The sequence below is a fragment of the Cynoglossus semilaevis genome, chromosome 4 (genome assembly GCF_000523025.1).
Source record: "Cynoglossus semilaevis isolate Cse_v1.0 chromosome 4, Cse_v1.0, whole genome shotgun sequence".
Taxonomy (NCBI): Eukaryota; Metazoa; Chordata; class Actinopteri; order Pleuronectiformes; family Cynoglossidae; genus Cynoglossus; species Cynoglossus semilaevis.
The window spans coordinates 16,318,267-16,340,083 of record NC_024310.1 but is presented as its reverse complement, the minus strand read 5'-3'; the positions used below and the strand labels follow the sequence as shown (position 1 = coordinate 16,340,083).

The 21,817-nt window shown below is 40.1% G+C and overlaps 1 protein-coding gene across 1 annotated transcript in view; it reads right to left on the bottom strand.

The window, feature by feature from the left end:
- drd2a (dopamine receptor D2a) overlaps window positions 1-21,423 on the bottom strand; it is a 41,149-nt gene extending 19,726 nt beyond the window's left edge. The window contains exon 1 of the mRNA XM_008309620.3: window positions 20,363-21,423. The gene's annotated coding sequence lies outside the window, so the exon portion shown is untranslated. The remainder of the gene's footprint in view (window positions 1-20,362) is intronic.
- Window positions 21,424-21,817: the final 394 nt, after the last annotated feature.

The window sequence follows — 21,817 nt, the reverse complement described above, 5'->3', positions numbered from 1 at the left end:
ATGTTTTCTGAATGGGACAACCTCCCCCCACTGTGCTTCTTCACCATTTGATTTAGTTTGTCCATGACAACGCTGCACCTGCCTGTTAGTGCCGGTGGCTTCAGTGCAAGAGGTGCTTGTGCAGTGGTGGTTTAGAGGTTAAGGAAGTAGACTCGGGTCTGGAAAGCTTCAGGTTCGAATCCACCAGCTGCCAAGTTACCACTGAAGTGCTCTGAGCATGGCACCTTCCTCACACACCGCTCACTTTGGTGATGGGTTAAAAGCAGAGGTCACATTTGGTTGTGTGCAGTGGTGTGCTGTGTCACAATGACAAATAGTTCACCTTCCTTGCTTTACTTTCACTTGAGATTCAACTATGGGGCATGTTCCTGGTTTTGACCATCCATCAGCAAATGAGGCAGCATCAGAACAAATTATCTTTAATGCACCAATAGTACATTAGGTGCATTTTTCTGCTGTGAGTTCGATATCCACAATCAGTCCATTAAGCATTCACTTAATGCAAGAAGGTAATATTTTTAGCATGACAAAATCAGTCATCATGGGGCATAAATATAATTTCTCTCACAGCTTTCATGAGGTAGCGCTGGATGAATCTACTAGATGGAGTAGCTAGACCTTGTTAAGGTAGAGGCAACATCAAGCATCACCACGGATGCAAATACGCCTTTATTTTCTTACGTAATATGTACAGGTCAAAAGACAATATGTAGTATTTTATCAGAAAAAAAAATGGTTTAAAGATGTGAGGTGACTTTTGAAAGGGCAATAAACAACAACGGCTGTATGAACAAAACAAGGCTAAATGTCTGTTAAGTTTTCATAAACTAGCGGTAATCTACTCCTGAGTGGACGGATCTCTCGGCACAGCACTGAATTACCATATGACCGCAGACAGGAGTGTTTGGATATCATTTTATCACGCCTTTGACAGTTTTATTACGGCTCATCGACTCAGCTCTCTAAGACATTGGAGGGTGCTAACCTAAAACTCATACCGCTCCAATTCTGCTCGCTCCAAAACCTAGCAAACAAATTGAGATTTGATCAGGGATCCACCACTCACCACTCACCACTCACTTATTTGTGGCCCCTAAACTATGTTGTTTCAATATGTATTTTGCTTTTGTCAGCACAGATGCTGCTGCAGTGTGCTGTTCATTCCAACAATGTACCAAACTCTCAGCACCAGAGGCTGCCGCACTATTGGCTATAGCGTTGGTGCCGCCGTTTGTTTTCATTTCCTGAAACTTTGACAGTGAAAGGAGCCTATTAACTGTAAGTCTCACCCCATGTCAAAATGCCCCACAGTATGATGAAGACCTGATGATGTCATCTTCAGGTCAGAATATTGTTCTTGGATTTTACTTTAGCCTGTATCGTCACTTCCAAGCCGATCACTAAGATCCATAATCCTGGAAAACCAGATCGATTACCAACACTCCCCAACTGTTACACTTAACACCGGTGTACCTCAAGGCCATGTATTGAGCCCCTTTATATACTTCCTCTTCACTCAATACATGTTTATTTCCAACTTCATCCAGTTTGCAGAGCACACCTTGCACACCACAGAACACCTCGCTGATAAGCGGACATTGATGTATGGATGGCTTGTCCAGCATGGCCAGCAGTAGCATGGCCTCCGCCATTGTTGTTGTTGTTGTGTGGCATTAAGCCAAGTGTTACTGGGGCAAAAGGTTATAGAACTGACCATATCGTTCACACAGAGATGCAAGAGCCTGAGGTTTCAACAACTTTCAACTATGGGACCCATGTTTGGAGAGCAGAGTTTTCAAACTGTATTTGTCTAAATGCAAGCCAAATCTGTGCTATTGCTCTGTAGTTGTATAGTCACTATGTAAACACTACCTCTGTACTGGTTCATCCCAAAGACAAGATACCAAGAAACAAGCTGGACAATGTGGTTATTGCCATTCAGTGCAGTGAAGAGTTACAGACCTGTACATTGGGGAGACCAAACAATGGCCATAGGCGCATGGCCCAGCACAGGAGGGCCAACTCCTCAGGACAGGACTAAGCTGTTCACATACACCTTAAGGACACAACACACTCCTTTTAGGACAACAATGTTCATATTTTGGCCAGAAAAGATCAATTGAGATAGGGGCGCTAAGATACAACCTATCACCTACATATAAGGCTCTCTTAGGAACAATACCGAAAAGATTCACCTCAGTTTCACACATCAAAGAGGCATGTCAACTATTCTGATGAGGGTTGCAACAACCCATCAGACTGCTAACAACTGTTTACACTTTCCTGTAGCTACCCAGAGTATATACGTATTTGCTGTACTCCCCACCACCAGCTAGAACTGAAGAAAGCTCTTGGATGAGAGGCAAAACGTCTTCTTTGAGAAAATTTCACATCCAGTTGCCTAACAGAACTCTTCAACCTTTAGCGCTGTACTATCCCTATGACACAAGGCATGAGTACTTCGAGTCACAATGACTTCAAAGTCTTAACAGGACAAATATTGATTATTAACTGCAGCATAATGTCAAGCGCATAGAATCATGGCTGCAGGAGAGAAAACTCCTAGTTATATCAATAACTAGGACTTAGCTTTTGACGTGTGAAGGTCATGTCCATAAGCAATTATTGTAAGCGTCTGGCATTATTTACAAATGGATGAGTATTATTGTAAATTAGAACTCCTCAGCAACTACAATGATTGGAAATGGTGTACATATAATTTCTACTCCCAAATATAGGCTCTTCATTTAAACGTGAATTATTCAAGAGGAAGAAAAAGAAACCTGAATGTCACTGCACTGATTAGATTACCATACGCTTCCCCACACACAGTTGCACACATTTTGGAAAAAGTTGAGCATCAGAAGCAAGTTTAACTTTTTAATTAATCGTTTAGCTTATATACGACAACCATATTTTGAGAGAATTGAAGATTTAAAGCAGAGCTTTTCTTCTCTCTACATTTAATTGCCATTTCATTAGGTACATCACTGAACCTAAATCCAGAAGTTACCTTTAGAACCTTCTGATTTTACTGTGACATTATTTTGGCAGAGGTGCCAGAAAACATTCTTCTGAGGTTTTGGCTGATTCTGAAATTTGTACCATGCAAGTTCACAAATTCTGCTAGTTTTCTTTTCATCAACATCCCCATTGGGCCTTGCTGATTCACATCTTGCATTTTGGATGCTTATTAGTTGACATCAAGTAACATTTGCAAAACTCTTTGAGGATTTAAGCTTTGTGATTTGACAGTTTGTTGTGTCAGGAGGGTTTAATAAGCGATCGCTGGAGAGAGCCGAGGCATTTATATGGTTTTCACTTTTATCCCCGCACACACTAAACTTCCATCATATTATCTCTTTACATTGTCTTCGTAGCTGTTGAATTCAGAACAAATGTTCACATTTAATTCCTTTATAGTTTGCTGAGGTTGACACATTTAGGTTGTTTTCTTGCTACTACCTTTGCCAACTGCGTTTATCTCCTGCAGTTTTTCCACATTTGCTCTTCTGCACACATTGTTTTTAACAACACATGTCATTAAAATTAAAGATGTAATTCTAGTTAAAGGGGGAAAAAAATCCCACAGTGATTACTTCAAGTTTCAAGTCTGTCTGTGCAAAGTAACCTGTGACTGAAACATCATACTAGTGCATCTTTTCACTCAAACACTTGAGTTTTGTAACATTGAGCAGCAGCAGCAGCAGCAGCATCAAGCCATGGATCAGGTGCAGAAAGTTTATTTAAAATCAAAATAACAGAAACTAAATGGACACAGGGCCAGGTAGGAACAAGAGGAGCTCAAAACAACAAACTCTCAAAAACTATAAACTCTGAACAGAGCACTGGCACGTGCTACAAACCACAGAACATAACACACGAAACACAACAATCAAAATGAGCACACAGTGACGCAGTAAGTGCAACTGAGTGAGTGAGAGGTATATATACCCAGGGCACCAGGTGACAGGAGTGAGACTAATGACAGAGACACAGGTGAGTGTGATGACACTGATTAACACCACACTGAAGACACAGCAGGTGGGAAGGGCAACAGACAGACCTCACACAAACTATAGAACAGCAGTAGAATAAACTGAAATATATTACAAACAGAAACATTTTAAGTTGTGTTGTTTGTCTGTTTAACTCGACTGAAGACTAAGCCTGTTTACCTCTCCATTTGTTTCCTCATACAGTACGACCATCTGTGAAAAATGTTGTCTGGAACGATAGATTATCATGGGGTCCACTGTTTTCATCCTTTTTTGGTAATCCACCTTTTCCACGAGGTGCAGTGGCAGCATATCTTTATCTTTATCAATGCACTATGCTACAGCCCGTGTTATCTCCTTCCAGTGCTTACCTTGCTACTGGTTAAGAACACATTGACTGCAGTAGCATTTATTCAGCGCAATATGACTGTGGCTGTTGGAGCTACAGCACCAATTTCGCCGATGTTTTGGTGGTGGAGAAATTCACACTCTCCGTATGGAGTGATGGAATTTGAAACCTCTGGTATTTATTTTAAGTGATTTTGAAAAGTGCTCACACGTTTTTGCAGGTCATAGTAAAAGAGCATCACACACAAAAATACGTCACAATCACATGTAGGATTTCCAACTTTCTGAGCACCAGGTTATTTATTAATTCCCTTGACAATTTGCAGGCTATTTTTGATTCTTATGGTAATTTGGGACAAAGACGGTCCCTTTTCAGCTCAATGGGATGCGCGTGTTTGTTTCTAAATAGAGGAGATTACGTTTCTCAAGGAATGGTTGGCAACCCTAATAATGCAGCACTAATCGTAGTACTCACAAAGTGGAAAATATTCCCCTGGGAGAGTTTTTCTGACAATTATTTGCAGATGATACGATTTTGCACACACATTATGTGTGTGTGTGTGTGTGTGTGTGAGAGAGAGTAATGAGGAATTTAAAATACCATTGGCTACCTTTTCATGTCCTTCTGCAACTTTGCCTCATGCTTTGCATATCATGAATGCACATAGTGTATGTAAAGAAAATTTTGCTGGCCTGAATCTTCAGCCTTTTTTCTATTTTGAAAAGTTTTAACAACAGAAACTGCAAAGCCTCTGTGCTGGGAAAGAGAAATGAGAGGTTCAAGGGATTCACTGAGATAAAAGTAATAATAAAGGGACTATAAAGCAGTGAATAAAAGAGAAATGCTCCTATTAAGATGTTGAAGAATGGTTCTCAAGCCACAGTCTCTATATGTACTTATCGATTTACCCTTCATTTGGTCCACATTGCTGCTCTCACTGCTGGCTTGAAAAGCTAGTGTTTACCTATAAGCAAAACTCTTCTCTATTCTCCCTGCAGCCTTCTGTATCTCATTTCCTGTAAATGATGTCCCCAATGACCTGTAGGTCTACCAGAGAGCAATCATGATAATAATGTCCTTCTCCACTCCTCCAGAGGTCAGTGGCATCGACCAACAACCAGTTAGTGAATCTCGGAAGACATTACGACTAAAGTGAATACCTGCAGGAACAAGAAAAGATAACTCCTTATTTAAATAGAGAATTATTACAAATTTTGTGGGGTTGCTAAAACTACAGATGCAGATGATTACATTTTTATCCGTGTGTGAACTCGATCAAAAAAACAAAAAACAAAAAAACAAATTCATTAAATGCTTTGTAATTATTGAAATAGCACATTTTTGTTCAATGTTTTTTGGACCAGGAGTGTGGTAATGAAAGTTAGCTCTGACGTCTGTACCAGGACTGTTTAGCTAATGTTAGCTCTAGTGTCTGAAACCAGGACTGTTTAGCTAACATTAGCTATGGTGTACCAACCAGGACAGTTTGAGGTTGGCTAGTTCCTTCTCTGTCTATGTGATGACATAGTTCTACAGGGTGGGCCAGAAAAATGTACCCATTATATATCTCTATCGTGTTCGCTTTGCTTTTGTCCTAGAAGCCTAAAATTTTGGATAGTTTCTCTCAAGAGGCATAACTTTTGATGTACCCGATTTCATTTGTTTACTCTAAATGAGTGTCGAGTATGGTAGGGTAAGCATTACCAGATTGTGGCCTTGAAGGAGGCTGGACTGACAACAAAGCAAATCATGAAAAAGGTGAATATTTGTCGTAAGACTGTCTACACATGCGCACATGCCAGGCAGTGCCAGGTCATCTCCAGGCTATGATAAAGGCAAAGGGTGGCCATATTGAGATGTAAATGTGACTGAGAATACAGTATAGAAACTGTGTTCAATGTTTGTTATATTTGTCTGCAATCATTTTTGAATAGTGCAGAAAAAATGATGTGTAAATCTTTCTGGCCCACCCTGTTGGACTTGTCGACTCAACTTCAATTTTATTGTCAGATTAGTTGATGTGAGAAAAATTATGTTATCGATTTCCTATTGTGAATACCTTGTGATCTTGTTTCTACATGTGACTCCTATGTGGTCATTTCTTCAAGGACTGACCTCAGCATGATGTTAATCACAACCATTTTCCTTCATGAATCCAAACTCCTCTTCTCACAGAAACCCAGGCTGACGGACCGGTCACTCACCTCTGCATGTAGTAATTGTTGCATTTTATTCCCTTGTTTTGTATTCAAATAAACAGACCACTGACTGCCCTGAAGGGTTTTACTGTTCCTTTTACAGATCATGTTATTTACATAAATTACATGGCTTAATTACTAACCATTTGCTGTGCTGTGTAGATGTAGTGAGCCACACTGTAGATGAAAAAATGTGCAAGGAAATGACTGTGGGCTGAGCTTTGTTTGGGATTCTGTCAGAGGGTGAATACTGGGTCACTTGTGGACCTCCCTCACTTTAAGTGTGCAGGGACCCTGCACTAATAAAGCTTTCGGTATTTTTCTCCTTGTTCTTTTGTTGTTGTTCTCACACAACATGACGCCAGAACTAAGCGCTGATTAATGTGTAATGATTGTATAATGTGAGCTTGTTTGTCTCGTTCTTATTTCCACTGCCTGATTTGGAGGCTCATTCACCAGAACAAAGTAGAAGAAATCTGAAGAATCTACATTAGGTCCATGTGAATGGGCGCCTACGTTGTTTTCTGTTCTCATTAAATGGGAAGGACAAGTTCTGAGGAATTTCCTTTCCAAAAGCACAGACTTTATCTCCCTGTTTGGTCTGATAATAAAAATGCAGAAAAAGTCTGTAAAGTTGAAGGGTCATCAGTCATCACACCACTGTGTTGACATTAACCTGCCTTTAAAAAGCTGAAGTTGATAAAATTATTATCATAACAATAATGTCTTATGATGAAAGGTCACATTTCATAGATGCTAATCTTGGTTGAAACAAAACGTGGGGACAAGGGAAGAACTTTTATATAGAAAATACACAGACACTTCAATATTGAGTTCAAAACATCCAAGGTTAGTTAATCAGTGATAACAATGGCATTACTGGGATCAACAGACAGCTGCAGTGTTTTATGTTTTTAGTCTGCTTAAACAAATCGTGTGATTTGAAAACTTGCAGCGGTCAGGTCTGTGTATTAAAATTAGGCGGAACAACTATATATATATACAAATATAGTAATTTGTAATTTTACTTTTACTCAAGTACATTTTGACTCAAGTATTGTACTTCACTACATTTGAAAAGAACCTGTCTCTGAGTGAAAAACTAAATGTAATTTGTAAAGTTATGTACATTTAAAAAAAATACATTTATTTCTTTTACTCGAGTATATTTTTAGTTGGGTATTTTTACTTGAGTAGAATTCAAACAAAGTAAAGATACTTTTACTTAATTACATTTTTAGTACTTTTCCCACCTCTGTTCATCAGGCTAAGCTGATAGTTTATATACTTAGCCAATAGTCATAATCACTTTATAAAATTGTCCGTACCGTTACTCTGCGAGGAAGGAGCATTTACACAACAACACACCAAGTCAACCAACACTGGTAACAGCCACACAGAAGGAAAAACACGAGTGGCTTCATGAGCAGAAGACCCTGAGTCACTCAATCCTGTTGATTGAAACTGTCTGTGACAGTTTCATCTCAGAGTAAAACAGTGACTTGAGATGTGAGCGTCCCTCTGAGAGCTAATAGAACGACTGGCTGTTGTGTTGGCTCAGTAGTGTATAAAGAGTTACACGGTCATTGCTAGTTGTGTGTCTGTAGTTGTAGTTGAAGTTGTTGTTGCAGTTGATTTCATTTTCAATGACGAAATTGGTTTGAACTACACAAAAAGTTTGGGGGCTGCTGTTTTCTTTTTCGTGATAAAATACAAAGTCTCAGCATTGAGAATCTGTTATGGATGGAGACAAAGAGTTCCTTTCTGTCTGATGCCCCTACTTTTAAATGCTAACTTTCTGAGTGCTCAGGAGCCAGGTCTAGACACCACCAATTATAAACCCAAGATCCATTCATGTTGTGGCTCATGGCTCTGGCCTCCAAAGAAATAAGGGCAATAAAGAAGTTGGAATTCAAATGAAAAAGTCGATGCTTTTATGGTTCAATGAGAAAAAAAGAAGCAAAGGTGCAGCAGATTTTCTGCTCATTTTCTGTCCCATTAACAGGAACATACAGCATCGGCAGCAGTGCAAACAATTTGTTGAAACAAAGTATCAACTGAATAAACTTCATTTGAATAATCAGCTTCTTTATTTGTACGACAATGGTTACTTTGTCCTTTAATTATTTAATGTTTAGACAAGTAATGGACCACTTACTGGCAGGCTGCATTTATGTAACAAGGATAACTGCTGCCAGTAAAGGAAAGAAGCAAAGAGCCGATAAATGTGCATCGCCGGCTGACAGATATGTCTGCTTATGAATGCGCACTTTCATTTCCTCTATCCTAGATTATTTTAATAGAAGTTTCTCCTCCCTGACTGGAGAACCAGCCTAGAAACACTGCAGTATCTCCAACCTCAGCAGTCAGTCTGGTAAACATCATCACAAAGTCGCCGCTTTAAAGTGTTTACCCAATTAATTTTCAGAATTGATTTTAAGTCTGTGTTCATTTTTTATTTTTTATAGTCGTCATAGCCCGGCTTCAGATTAAATTTTAATCCCCGAAGAGCCTTTGCATATTTAGGAATCCTTGAGAACTGGATTCCTGTCCATCCCAGATTCAGGGAAACAGAGCTCTTTAACAACCTCCCAGAGGCTGAAGCAGAATCTCATGAATATCTTTATATCTCATTTGTAAACACAGTTTAAACCAAACGTCCCTTTTAATATGACTGGATTAGCAATTTATCTTTTAGACGATGTTAGGGTAATGAATCTCAATAATTTAGTCAATGTTTGAACTATTTACAAATCATTTATTTTACGTCTCTGAGCCAATGAAAATATGTGACGACCTCTGACGTGTTATTAACATTAGCATGACTTTTCTTACAGCATGGTTCCCATTTATGTGACGTTGGGTTGGACAGGCTTGGTTTTTGGAGAACAACTTTCTGTTGGCTTCTTTGTGTCGGTCTGTGGTATGAACTCATATTGACCTTTGTGCCTTTTTCAATGAAAGTTTAAATTTAGATTGAACAATAGTCACTCTGTCAGTGACGTTATCTTGGTTTGTTCCATTGGCTCAGCAGCAGCATCACTCACTGTGGATCTTTGGAAACTGTTACACCATCAAACAGTTTTAAGGTTGAGAAAAGAGAACAAACATGATTATATATGTGTAATTAAATTATGCTGCTTATTTACATAGATCAATAACTCTTGGATTGAAAGTTTCAGGCGGTATAGTGCCGCAACATCCAATCACCGACGGGTTTATCCTGACAGATACATTTGCGAACAATGGAGCAATGCTTATCATCGACACGTGTGGGCACCAACATGTTTTTCGATTCATTTGGGACAAGCATGAATCAAGCAGCAAGTTTTTTTGTGTCTATCACGTTAGGTGTGAACGCAGCATTATAATGTGAACAATGCAAAAAAGAAAATAAAGAAATGGAAATGAGCTTTAAATTCTGGCAGCTGAAATTGAGCCAAGCTACGTTGACCTGAATCACACACATCATAATACCTCAGTGATTCTCCAACGCAGTACTTCTGCAGAGAGGCCACAATCACAGCTATCTGAACTTGGCTGAACTACATTTGAATCTTTTTATTTTTAAACTCGTAATTTCATTTAAAAAAGGAAATAAACTCACAACCAGTTGATTGCCTTAGTTTGACCCTCACTTTGGAGACCACTGCAAATCTTAAGCTTTAGCCTTAAGTAAAAGTTTACACCTTACTAAGATCTGGCCTATAACTACATGGTCTAATTGTCTTCCTTTGTTCGTCGTTCAATTGGCTGCTCTGCCCTGTGGTTCACCCGTGGGCTGAGCTGCAACTGAGTCCAATTACTTCTGTGTGAAGTCCATGCAGTCTCTTTTCAGTTTTTTCCCTTTTATACTTACCTTCTTTTTCCTGTTTAGTCGTTCAACAAAGATATTTATGTTCTTTCAATAAACATGTCTTTCCTTTTTTCCTCATCTGAGATCATTTATTCACTTTATTTCCAAAGACCAACTTTTTGACAGTTGGGAGTTTTAAAATGCATGGCTGAATTATTCTATCAGACAAGCAGGACAGGCAACAGAGAGAAATTACTGTCACTATGTGCTTCTGTGTAGTAAAATACCATAAGAATATTTGCCATGATGGGCTTAGAAAATGTCTGCCTGGTCATAAAACGTGCAGACTGGACCATAAGCCTTTAACAATGTGCAGATAAGCTGGCTTTAAACGGCTATAGAATGCTGTTTCGTCTTTTTACAGTCTCTGCCCTGTTATGCGCGGTAGCTTAGAAAGTACACAGTGAGTAGATAGGAAAAAAATGACTGACTTTCAGAGAGAAAAGTGCTTGGCGTACAGAATGTTCTACACCCAGTGGAACCACAAGTTTTTTTGAAATGTCGACTGATTGCTTTCAAACATTTAGCAGTACTCAGTATGAGATCTGAGACTGGACTGTGTCGTAAAGCCGAAGGACATTTAGGTTCAAATGGAGTAAACAAACAAGCCCACACAAAGTTTTTCAAAAGGATAGAATTCGATTTTTACTGCACTACAACTAACGGGTTACCGGTTGTGTGCTTTGTAGAAGATTGCACAAAAGTTGGATCTTGTTTTGGTTGTCACAAAAGTAGAAGACAGTTACTTCCCTCTAAGTTCACTTGTATGTCTAATCAGTAATTCAGTTGACAGCAGAATTAGACTTTTTGAATCATGAAAAGCTTTGCTTAATGTGTCAAATGTTTGATTACCACAGTTCATGTTTTTAACCACATCGACCCTTTTCTTGTTTGTCATCCCTTGAAGACTTGCTAAATACCTGAGCTGTGGAGAACTTTTAGACTTTTCTGTTCAGACTATTTAACCAGTGAGTTGAAATCCTTAGGGAAACTTGACATTCAGAGAGGAAGAAGATTAGAAAATAAATGAGAGCTCAGTCAAAGCTTTATGATTGCAGTAATTCTTAGATTGTGATTATAAATTGTGTCACTGGAAATGGAAAAGTTCACAGGAAGAGAAAAAATACTTGCATGACTATAATGTACCACCTGCCACTTTACGATGAGTCCCAGATTTTTAACGCTCCATGTGAGTCATGTACCATTGGTGTATTTATAACCCTATTACGGACAGAATTATTCTTTCAATTTGGACAGAGTTCATTCCATTCACTGTTCACTGCTGGGGCTGTTTTGTTTTTTTTCTAAAAATCTTTTTTTTTTTTTTCAAATGCTCACTCACATTTTACTGCCACTGGAGGAACATTCAGCATTAATGGGATTGCAAAAAAAAACTCTTACTGCTCTTCTTTAATTCATGCAAATATTAATGTAGTCCTACTTGGGATGACTAAAAGAATAGAACAGAATGAATTAGCCAACATTATCGACAGTTCAACATTGTCAGGTGAAGCAGGCGAGCTGTGAATTCAGATTAGTTGACCTGCTCTGCGTTCAGTGCTTTTGTAGCCTCAACTGACTTTAATCTCGAACCCCCACTCCTGTCTCGTATCTAACCATAGAGTCCATTTCCCCGGTGACTTTATCACTGATCTGAGTGTAGAATGCATTATCTGACTCTCCTGGATTTGTTATGACAAGGCTTTTCTCCTGAGCCCGTAGTCCTCATCGCCGCCCCCCAAAAAGTGCAAGAAGCGTACGTCCTGCATTAAACAACTGTATGAATGCAGTGCGGAGTTCTAATTTACCGTTGTCAGCAAGAAAACACACAAACCATCATTGACCAGGTGCGATGGTTTTGTTTAAAGATTTGCCTTTATCGCATAGTGTGGTCATGTTATTACGCAGCAGTAGAATTTCTGATAAGTGTCGCCCCCTGGATCCTACTGCTTGTACTTCACCCTAAAGCCTAGCTTACAATCAACATACATAGCCTTTTTTCCATCCCCTTGTTTTTTATGTTTCCTGAAAACTTGCAGATGGTTACATTAAATTACAGTACCACAGTAAATCGTGAGAGTGTTGTTGCACAGTAGAGCTCAGGTGAACCCCCCGCCCCAAGAAGACGACAGATCAACAACAGAAACCGTGGAATCAGGAAGAAGAATTCTGCCTCCACATGTCGTTTTTTACTGACCTCAGTCAAATTAACTCAGAACACTGCCCCCTTGTTGATGATTGTATAACAACCATGCCTTGACATAAGACAACAGTAGGTAAAGCGGGCGTGAATAAGGCTCCGTTATTTTAAATAACAGCGTTAAATGAAAGCTTTTAAAACTAGTGGCAGCCCACTCTTGAATACACAACATACTAACATACTTACAATGATGTTTTACATCATCGATGTGGGACACACTTGAGGGCTGTAGACTGTTCACTCTGGGGTTTAATGTTTGTGACACTTTCATTAGAAAGTAAAATAAAAAACTTCCAAATACTCAGGATTGTGTATTGAGACCTGCAGTAGTTTTTTCCCCACAGGCTTAGGTGAATCAGTGATTTGCTGCAGGTGTGTGTGGATGAGTGATTTCTGATTGGTCCTGAGAGTATAAAAGGCAGGATGTGAAGGCTGCTGCACTTTTAGTCTGAACAACTCTGCAGCAGTTGCTGTGCTCTTTAGAAAAATGTTTGTTATTGTCCAGGAATTTATGTCTTTGTGTTATGTTTATCTGTGTGGGTATTTTATGATTTTGTGTTTCTTGTGCCTTTGTGAAGGACTGTCTCTTAGTTTACCTCTGTGGGTTGAGGCTATCCTTTAAAAAAGAAACTTTCAGGCTCCAGTCTTGTGATTACGGCTGTGAGAAGCACTAATAAAAATACATTTACCTAATTAATTTGCAAGAAGACTAATTCTTGTGTTTCCCAATTAAAAATCATCCCAGCAGTGATTGTTGTAGCTTTTAATCATTTGTAAACAGGTTTTACAAATGTCTTTACTCTTAATGTTTCTGTTCTGATGTAATCATTCAGTAAAAGCACCAGCCTTAATTGAACTGATGTTTTAGAACCTGGTGTTCTCTATCCTTTAATCTTGCTAAATGCTAACAGTCATGTGTGTCTGCACATGTATGAGGGTTGGGATATTTTTGTCAAGAGTTGAGGTGTGGTTTCATCAGACTGTGAAACAAACAAACTTGACCAAATCTCTGACATGTGCTGTCACCACGGTCCGTTCCGTGCCTGTTATTGTTCCTGCTGTCACAGACCATTTACATATTACAGTCTGATGAATAATGTTGCAGTTTGAATTTTTTAAATAAACTGACATAATACATTTACAGAAAGAAGCAGATGCCTTCTTATTTCTACATCCAGTTACATCCAGTCCTGTTTTTCTGTTTCAGTCTTTGCCTTGACCAATCCCTGGTCCTGATTCCACTTTGTCAATTCTGTCAAAGTGTTTGATTCTCCCTGCGATAGCATTCGCTCTAATTAGTTTTCTCGCTGCCACAGCCCTCTTAGTCGCTAGGTCAAAATCATTGATGCTGGCAAAGTCAATGACTATCTTGTGAGTTCCCTTTGCATGAAAATTGCTCCCTATTGTTGGGGTATGAGTAAAAGAGCAAATCATCACAACAGGGAATCTTCTTCTACACTAGGTGGCGGTTGCTATGACTTTAACAGCCCTGAAAATAAACCTACTCATTCTGAGCTGCAATTACAGTGTCATCATCTTGTCATTACAATTATGCTCCTTTCTTTTGCTCAAATCATTAAAGATTTTTTTTTTTTTTGAAGTGTGAGGAGATACATTAGGTTTATGTTTTGTAGCATCAGGTTGCATTAGAGGTGTTGTAACCATGTGGTGTTAAAAACAAACCATAAAAGATGGGTTTGGTTTGAGGGGAAATTTTACCTCTATAATACATTATCAACATATTTAGTGAATAAGATTTTTTTTTTTTCGCTTAAACACATTGAATCCCAATATTACCCATAACATCTGGGTTCTGTGCAACAATTTGTTGACAGACGTGGAACTGCAGTTGTCAGATACAGCAGGGACACTCGGCCATTTATTTGACTGACATATGCAATAACCTGACTCGCTGGAAATGGGGTTCAGCGCACAAAATTTAACACCTGCAAGGGACATTTAAATCAGAGGATGTTTTTGAAAGCAGTGGCTCAAACCAAAATACTGGCGAGCTCCCAGATATCCTTCATATTATTCTCACTTGGGGAAAGCAGAAAAGAGGGACATAAAAAAAAAAAAAAAAAAAAAAAACAAACATCTGAAAGGGCTCAATAAAGGCAGCATTGCATCATCGTCAAAAACAAAGCCCCGGGGGCATGCGGTCTTCCTTTGCATGGATGTTATTGATACACTAAGACATAAAGGTTATTTCAGTAGTGTCTTTGGCTATTACCTCCTCCATTCAAACCAAAAAGAAAATGATACTGGGGGATTCACCCACTGGAAAAAGGGAAGAGGGAGGATGGTAACAAGCCTCCATCGACCTCATTAGGTTGGAAGGAAGCTCCAGCCTAACAACAGGTCTCGTCTCTTGTGAGGCCATGCATGGTGCACACACACACTCACCCCTGGCTGCTTTTCCATTACACTGGTTGAGACATGCAGTACATACACACCAGTAATAATAGATGCAGTTGTGGGCATATGTGAACACTAATACCCCTCCCTGCCCCCTCTTTTTTTTTTTTCTCTCTTGTTCACCTTTATTGTCTCAACAGAGGTGTTTGTGTTCTAGTTAAAATGAGTTCTGTTAAGTCACCACATGTCTCTGCTGCTCAGTGTTTTCTCTCCATGACCTGTGACTCTTCTGCGGCACTATCCTCTGAGATTATGTGTAATACCTGCACTGACCTGAATGGCACTGTTGCTTTTGGTTGGCAGTAGTGTGAGGACGTTTACACGTGCATGTAATGGAGAGCAGTGAGAACAACACCAACACCTTTTCAGGCCTTTCCTCCAGGGAATAAATAATACCCTAAAAGGGCGCAAAATATTCAAATATATTTTGCACATGGATCGGACAGAAAAATACTTAAAATAATAGTGAAAAATGTATAATAATAATGACAGATGCCAGATGAGTTGTTTATTTTTTGGTAGTAACTGTAAACAAATAATGGGATTGAACAACTTTTTAATTATTGTCTTTTTATCTAAGTCACAAAGTGCAAATGAAGGGAGAGGTAATGGCCTTAAAGTAATCATTTTCAACACTTTCAAACTGAAACTTTTTTTTCCTTGTATCTTATTTATGATGGAGAGAGGGAAAATGATAACTGTTCTGATTTTTTTTTCTCAGCTTGTTCAAGGGGAAAAAAAGATTAAAAACTCAAGCAGGAATTTTCAAATGTACAACAGCATCAGCTCTGCAGCAACGAAGGACAAGAACCAACTCTGAATGACAGCTCTGCCCCGACTACTAACGCTTCAGCATTCAGCTACACAACAGGCACTGCACTTAAAGAAGAATAAACTCAGCTCTTACACACAATATATCTAGTATCCACCTGTTCTGAGAAATAAATACAAATTGCCAAAAGGATTTCATAAATACATTGAACACAAACTACAGTACAACAACTTCTGCAGAACTGTCAGTTAATAATGTCAGTGACTCCGGTGCTGCAATAACCACTGTTTTATATTTCATTTATATTTCAATGCATTCTTCACTTTGAGGTGTCTGGGTAACACGACGGCTTATATGAAGTTATTCTGACCTTTAAGATTATAATCTACAGAAATACATCTAAAGTTTAACTTGACTCACAGCACTCTATAAAGAAATGAAGTGAAATAATTTTCACTGTGAATAAATCACTGACCTAAGATTCTATTTCCTCCACCAATCAAAATTCACTATTGGCCAAAGTTGACTTTTACTGGCAATTAAAAAGAATAGAAAATGCGCCCTGAAGGAGCCAACAAGTACATCATCAATTCTACTGTGCTGACAATTCCCACAGAAGGTGGCGAGCTCTAAACCTCCTTAACCGGCCTGTGATTGCTGCAGCTTCACTGCAATTCACCCCGAATCGTTCGCTGCCACTAATTAGACTTGATCTGCGGAATACGGCTGCTCGTGATTTATTTTTGTATAGATGCTTGATGAAAACCTCGTAGTGAGCAACCACCCAGTCTGTAAACGAGGGAGGTTTGGGGGGGCTGAAGCCGTGAGTAGATAATGGCTGTGAGCTGAATGAAGCTGCAGGGTTCATTTTTAATCCTCAGGGGGGAGTGCGGAGCTACAACCAGGCATCTGCGGTTCCCTCCTTCAGGAGTATTCACAGTAGAAAGGCTACTATCATAAACATTCTACTGATGATTATTGTGTGGCTCTGTGCTTTGTGTGTTGGTTATCTGACATTAGCAGTTGCTATAAAAGTATATGAAGAAGCGTTAATTTATCAAAGCCAGGACAAAAAGGTCATGCAGACAGGAAGCATCTATGCTCGCTTTGTTCACCAAACAAAAGGCTCCCAGAGAAAATGTCAAGGAAGCTGCCGCTGAAAAGGATAAGGATGTACAACTGCAGCTTTTATACAGCACTTGACTCAAGAGAACTTAAAAAAAAAAAAAAACCCTCACAGTAAAGAACGAGTAGTTTCAGGTCAAGCGGCTCCCTGACCACTTGGCCCTTAGTCACAGACAACCTTTAATTTTTTTTTTTTTTAAGAGATGAGTAATAAAAAAAAAGGTTTTGGTTTTATTTCAGGTGTGATGTTATTTCTGTTCCCTGGGGGTGTGTTTGTGTACCTGTGTACCTGTACCTCATCTGTATGAGGACACTGATTCAGACTGAGGGTATTTGGAAGTTGAGTTGGGATTAGTCGCAGTGAAGATGACAAATAGCTTCATATTTCTAAGACAACTTAAAAACAAAAAACACAACTGAAAAGCCATTTTCATCATTTTACCACCAAATAAAAGTCCCCACAAACCACGGGAGTAACGTGTTGTAACCATTTGTCGTTATTTAACCTGCAGTATCAGTGTCAAAAAATAAACAAACTATAACTTCCTACGTTATCAGTTCAAGCACAGTAGATTTCAATATTTAGTACGACACACTCGCTGGATCACCCACAGTAACCTTTGGTAGAACACCTGATGTAAAAGCTATAAGAAAATACTGTGACGTTTAAATGTGTTTTTGTTGAACTCCCCTGGGTTAGAGTTAGGGGCCAGAGAACGGAATACATCTAAGATCTATGGCATGACCGGTGTGTTTGTGTGTGAATGCCTGTGGAGGAATGTTCTTCAGGGATAACTCATGTTGTGACTTATGTTCTCTTCAAAAAAGAAAGATCCAATTACACAAATCATGTGGAACCACCTAGGATCAGGTTATGGTTATGATTTAAGTCACTGCTCTGCCTCAGAACGTCCAAACCAATTTGGTTTAATTAAATATGTGAGATGATGCGTGTCCACGCGGAGGCGGATTAGCAGCTGTGTTGGTCAGCACATGACTGCACGTAAACCTTAGACACTTTGTTCCTGCAGGACTCGGGAAGGTTCCGGAGTTACTGAGGCTAATTTCTAAACTGCTTAAGTCCGGAGTCCTTACAGGAAATTAATGTCCAAAAAGCTGGGCTTCATACATAATATATTATATCACTTATACAGTATACACCCTGTGGATCAATATACGTACTGTATCATGGACAGACTTTATTGTGAAGCTGAAGGAACCTGCTGACATGCGTTCCGCAGCCAGTGACTGCAACCTGGAGAATAACCAGATCATGGTGGATCCTCTATTGGCTTTTGGAACTAATTGGCTCCTCTACGCTTTCAGTGACGGTGCGGGTCCCTGGAGTGTTGACGCATCTGACAGAGCCAGAGAATGGGTTTCAAGAGGAAGAATGTGGGCCGCTGGGACACATTCAGAAATTCAATACAATTAAATAATTTACTTGTCAAAACACAAGGGATTAAGGAGTCACATGACTGCTGTCGACGCAACATGTAAGACGGTGATACTGCGACCGCTGTGGAGTCAATTAGTTTGGAGTATTTTTTATTTATTTTTTTTATTTTGTATAGTAAAAAAGGACAAGCTAGCCACAGGGCTGTCTATGGTCCTCATTTATATAATTACCACTGCTGTCTACGTTACCAATCTGATGAAACAGTTAGCGGACATCAATATTTAACATGACAGAATAAATTAAACAATTGAAACATCTAAACACGGTTTAACCCATCTGCAGTGGATGATTACTGTCTAATCTCCCAAAGCTCTGATGCTGTGATTGTTATATTTGAAGACAAACCAGCAGCAGCAGCACACTTCACTTGTGGAAACAAATGAGAGGAAAGGGAAGATTGGTTTCTCCCGTGGTCCCTATTTAAACCCCCTCTGTACTTTGACAAGACTTTGATACCACAGACTGGATCAATTTGGACGCCGCAGACGTGTAAACAAATAAGTTTTCTTTGGTGTGGTAATTGGATTGAAGAGGCACAGGTTGAGACACGCTCCAGGTTTTTGTTGAATACGTGTCCTCCCCCCTGGGAACACTGTGTTGAATTTAAATGTCAGTATTGACTGACCAGCTGCTTCAAGTATTCAGCTTTAATCCCCTTTAAACCACTGTCCGTTGATCCCGGAAATCACCGTAAACCCCCGAACCTGTGAATATTGCTGGCACAAAAGTCCGAGGCTTTTGATGGTCAATTGTTTGGAAGCATCTGAGGGACTGCGTGTCAAACAGCTGTGTTTGACAAACGCTGCGTTTACAGGCAGCTGGGCTGAAGCTGCCTTTCAAACAGCAGCCACTGTGGCAGATAAAAGACTCAGGGATCCATATGGATTAAAACCCTGCACCCTGACAACAGGACTCCACGTTCAGTCTTGGGAAATATCTCAGCCTTTAAATGTATTAGTAATGTGGATAAGCTGGTTGTTAAATTGTGCATTAAAACCTCCTCAATAAGAGTGGAGTGGACAAAATCAGAGTCCAGTTGGCAGAGATGTTCTGATGAATCAGCTTCACCTTTAACAGCATTTTCTCTGAGAACACAATTCATTTTAATTGTTTGTTTTTTTAGATAACATTCATTCTGGGATGGTTTTTGTCGTATTTACCAAGTGCCATTTTTTCCCTCACAGTATATCATTTTATTGTCAAATTAGAAATCAGTCTGTCACCAGCCGAGTGTTCAAGGACTCTGTAAATAAATAGCCCGTGTCACCGCAGATGTGACGAGTTGACAGGTGACTATAAATTAAAATAGTCTGTTTTTTTCTTTCCCATCGTTCTATCCTCTCATCCACTGATATTGTCTGGTCACAGCTGCTCACGGATGTTGACAACACACACGGCAGCCTGCAGCAGCCACCTGTGTGTGGATGCGCTGCCTCTGGAGAAACCTGCGCTCCGTGAGAACCGTTTCTCACAGACGCACGGACACTGGAGGATCTCTGAGCATTTCTTACAGGAGTGCGGTTTGACTTGTTTAATGTTCTGTGTACGAAAAAAAACTGCAAACAGTCCAACGCGTCTTTTTACGCGTAAACCATTTGAGTTTGTTTTATTTTTATTTTATAAAGAGCCGCAGTATTTGGCACATCCAGCGCTGAGGCGCGCACCCGGACTCAATCACTGGAACCGACCCAGAGCCAATACGCGACAAATGGCAAACCAACAACAGCAAATCCGCCTTGAAAGTTAATTTATGAGGCATCACAACCAATAAATCAGCGCTCGGATCTCCAGGGTCTGCTGGAGCAGAACGCGCAGAGCTTAGACGCTGATGTTTACGGTGCACGGTGAATCCTGCTGGAGCAACATCCACTCCTGAATCCAAGCATACTCTGAAACTGTGTTTTCTTTAAGTTAAACACACCAGTGTGAGACAAAAAAAAATGCAATGTACATTAATGAACAAACAATAAAACGTTCCGACTCTTACCTTCACGCCATAAGTTTGACTAGAGCAGAGTGTTTGCAGGCAGCAGGGGTAAAGTCCAAGAGCGTCCACGGACACTTATCTCCCCGTGTATCCTTCATTTGCTCTGCACATCGTTGTTCCCGCATAAATGAGCAGAGAACGTGCAGCGCTCGGACCGTCAGTCCAGGAGACCGGGACTGTCGCTGTCTCACAGGGTGATAAAATAATGACAATAATAATGTCAAAGCAGTGAAATGCAAATGCGTTACTCTAAGAACAGTTTCCGTTGTTTGCAGAAAAGTCACTGATGTGACGGTGTAAAGTGCTTCTGTCCGGGAGAAAGTGCAGGATGTTGTGCGTCTCCGTCCGCCCTGGTGCACGGGAGCCTCAGTGACGGCGCTGATGGAGGCAGGAGGCTGTAAAGAAGTGTGGAAATCAAGGCGGGGTTACGTCTGCTTAAATCCAAGCAGGAGACGTATGTTTCCTTTAGTGTCAAGGCGATGGAGAAGCCTGTGCTCTCTCACGTCTCCTCTCTGAACCTCTCCAAAATGCGCATCTGGCTGCGCGTTTTCAGAGAAGGGACCCGGTGGAGAGGACATAAGTGATGTATGGTGTGTCTCCAGTTTAGTCACCAATTACAGATGTACAGTATGTGACCACCTCCCTCTCTCTCTCTCTCTCCCTTGTTCCCTCCTCCCTCTCTCATTGTTCTTCTCCATTATGAAAACCATGTCCTCCACTTCCATGCCTGCCATGTAATCAGGACCCACTTTACACATGGGAAGCTTTGTGAATACAATTAACTGAGTGTAAGAACAGAAACCAGCCCAGCTCGCTCCTCGGGGCCTTGACGACCAGCCCTGAGAAACAGGACACCATGAAATCCCCATCACACCACTGAGATTCACTCTGACCTGTGAATTAATGAACTCTGCCTCTCCTCCTCACCGCTTCTCAAACTCTTAGTGCAGCGCCCCCTTTGTGGTTACAACTATTGTGCACCCCAATCATGTTGACATTTCTAGCAACAGCTGGAACTCTGCTCAATTTTACTTTAAACACTGCAAATCTTACAAGACTCACATCTGAACTCTGTGCCCCAAACGGTTACTTTGGAGACGACGTGGCTCATGTCTAATAAAAACTACTTCCAAGTGTTTTATAAGAGTCATTTCTACTAGATGTTAAATAGTAGTCAGAATAAGTCTTTAGGGATTAAATCGGTATCTGACAGAAATGATTTATTAGTTCATTCATCTTCTACAGATTAACCCCCCCTCAGGGTCACAGAGGGAGTGACATCCAATCCCAGCAGTCCTTAGGGGTTGCATCCTGCACAGAAGGTGTAACCCCCCGAAAACAACCATTCAAACTCATACTCAGAGTGGGATAGATTGGGTATCAAACAGCAAATTGGTGAACTTTGTGCTGCAAGGCTAACCGCTCTACCACCGTGCGGCTCTACCTTTTAAAAAC